General features: G+C 35.2%; 1 pseudogene; it reads left to right on the top strand.

Annotated features, from left to right (window-relative positions):
• Window positions 1–932: 932 nt before the first annotated feature.
• LOC125610989 lies at window positions 933–1,022 on the top strand (annotated as a pseudogene).
• The last annotated feature ends 1,942 nt before the right edge of the window (window positions 1,023–2,964 follow it).

Here is a 2,964-nt window from a genome sequence, read left to right as displayed (position 1 = left end):
AGATACTTGGTGATGTCATTCTATGAGACAAAAAATGATGCAGGAGAACTAAATTTGGGGAGTAGATTATTTATTAAAAAACTTACTCAACATTTACCAAATATTGATTTTTGAAACACTATGCTTGTAGATCATACAATACTAGTATAAACCAAATCTACAAGTCCCCATTTATATATAGCTTACATTTTAGTGAGAGGACTAAAACCAGAATAAGTCTGCAAGTAAATAAATATGGTAGTTAGATTTATACCATTTTTAGAGGAAATCAAACACCATGGTGATGTTTAAAAAGAACTATGGAGGCCAAGAAGCTATTAACAACCTGATCCACAGATAATTTCTTGAGAACAACTTTTTAGCAGAGACCAGAATGGTAGGGTCAAGAGTTAGGTCTCAGATGTGTTCTGCTTAAGGTGTCTTTAAAGTGTCCAAATGGAGATGAGAAGGAGCTTAGTAAAGGAAACAGGAGACAGTCAGAAGAGGAGCTCTGCACAGCCTGTTTAGAGGAGACAGAGGAGAGGTGCCAGTCACCTCCAGAATACACATTCTAATTTGCATTTCCCTTTCTGTCTGTATTCCTCCCTTCCTCTTCTCTTTTTCATCTTTCTTTTTATCTATGCTTTTCTTCCTATTCTTTTGCCTCCTTTCTTTTGGGCTGATTTTCCACTGAGCTCTTCAAAATCATCATTCCTTAATTGTACAGGATAGTCAAATTCTGTACCTTCCTGCTCTTTCTAGTGTATATACTAGTACGCACACATTCCTCCTAATCAGAACACTGATCTGATTAGCAAAGAGTCACTAAGGGCTGACCCACCTGAAAAGGAAAGAGGCATATTTTCTTTTTTTATTTTTATAGGTGTCCATCTCAATAAACTATCAGTAGAAGGGACACAACCTTATTTCTCATCCTTATCCTTTCTATGTGAAAGACTATACTTTCAGGGATCATTTCTATAGTATGTTACTAGAGAAGTTTCTCTGATCGTGTAGAGTATCCTTTCTATGTGAATAAAGGAGTTTCTTCACAATATTTCCAGATTACAAAAGACTGCATTTTATGAAGTCATATGTCACTGACAATATTTATGTAGAACCTACAGTTTTCTCATCTTTAAAGTGAGAGATTTAATACTATTAATAAAAATAACAACTAATGTCTATTGGCTAATGATTAATTCATTAGTGTTTTTTGACTAGTTACAGCTTTCAGAACATTATATTAAGAATCATATATATATATATATATATATATATATATATATATATATATNAAAAAAAAAAAAAAAAAAAAAAAAAAAAGAGGCATCAAAGCTTAGGTTCCCAACTTCCTTCCAACTTACTTATGTGATAGAATTAAGAGACTTTGTCATGTGACCTGGATGTAATGAATCAGATACACCTTTATGAAATTTTGACTTGGGGAAGGCGCTATATATTTTTTTTATTATGGATATGGCAGAGTCAAGACAGAGAAATTATAGTGATCCCACTTTTCTTTTTCATTATCATCATCTAGTAATGATTTTATATTTTTCCCTAACTTTTCAATCCATGAAATATACCAAATTTTTATTTTCCTTTCATTTCAGAAATTATCTTTTCCAACTCTTACTATGATCTCCAAGTAGGTAATACCTGTCTCTGTACCCATATTTAAATTACTCAATGGTATCTCATATTTATTTGAAAAGTATCCAATTAGCTATAATGTGTCATGGAGAGGGTCATTTCAGGTCACTTCTATTTGAGGTTTTAAATATCTCCATTATCTGAATGTCTGTCTCTTTCCTGAATTTTGAAACTGTTCTACTGTTATTTTATTAAAGTACCAATGGCCAACAATTATATGAAAAACTACTCAACATTTTTTTGCCATCAGGGAAATTCAAATCAAAAGTACCCTGAGATTCCATCTCACTGCAATTAGAATGGTGATCATCAAAAATGCAAAACAAAAAATAAATGCTGGTGAGTACATGGGGGGAAAGGAACTCTTATACACTGGTGGTTTAAATGTAAATTGGTACAGCTGCTGTGGAAATCAACACAGGAATTTCTCCAAAATCTAAAAATAGAACTACCATATTTTAAATGTCTATATGCAAGTTGTCCCTCCAAAGCTTCAATTTATGCAAGAGGTAAAATGGTTAGGTGATAAGAGCTATAATCTGATCAGTCCATCCTAATCTGACTGGACTGATTGTATGGTAAATGTAGGCAAGTAGGGCATGGATGGTGGAGTTGGCTCACTAAGGTCATGATCTGAAAGGGTATATATATTTTTTTGTGACTCCTTCCCACCTCTCTGCTTCCTGACCCTGCCAATAGCTGAACAGCTTTCCTCTGCTGGGCCCTTCCCCTATACTGTGCTGCTATGGGGTGGGCCCAGAGTAATGTAGTCAGCCACTTATGGACTGAGAACTTGGAAAACATGAGCACCAAAATGAATCCCCCCCACACACTCAGTTGTTCTTGTAGGTACTTTGGTCATAGTGACACAAAACCTGATTACATTTGAAGTTGGTACTAGGATGTGGGGATGTTACTGTGACTAACTTAACCAAGTAGTTCAGAAACCTTTGGAAGTGTTTTGCAGGCAGAAGTTTGAGAAGTTGAGAAATGCAAGCTGCAAAAGCTTTTAATATGTTATAAGTGGAGCTTAATGGGTGATTCTAGTAGGAGACTTTTCATCTCCCAGAGTGACTGAGTAATCCAGCCTGCACCCCTGCAGGCCAATTGAAATATCAAGAACCAATCAAGAGGAGCTTTACAACTTCTCTTTAAAAGTAAGAATGCTGTTCAGACTTAAAACAGCACTCTTGTCTCTCCCAGGCACTGCACTGGGAGTTCTGAAAATTTTCTCTCACTATTTTTTTTAAATAAAATTTCTGTTCACTCGTTTACCTTTCTGTTCACTTGAAACCTGGTGATCATTGTTCCACTCTGTGGAACAGGAAC

Source organism: Marmota marmota, unplaced genomic scaffold, assembly GCF_001458135.2.
Source record: "Marmota marmota marmota unplaced genomic scaffold, marMar, whole genome shotgun sequence".
Taxonomy (NCBI): Eukaryota; Metazoa; Chordata; class Mammalia; order Rodentia; family Sciuridae; genus Marmota; species Marmota marmota.
The sequence above is the reverse complement of the archived record's forward strand: the minus strand, read 5'-3'. Positions and strand labels throughout refer to the sequence as shown.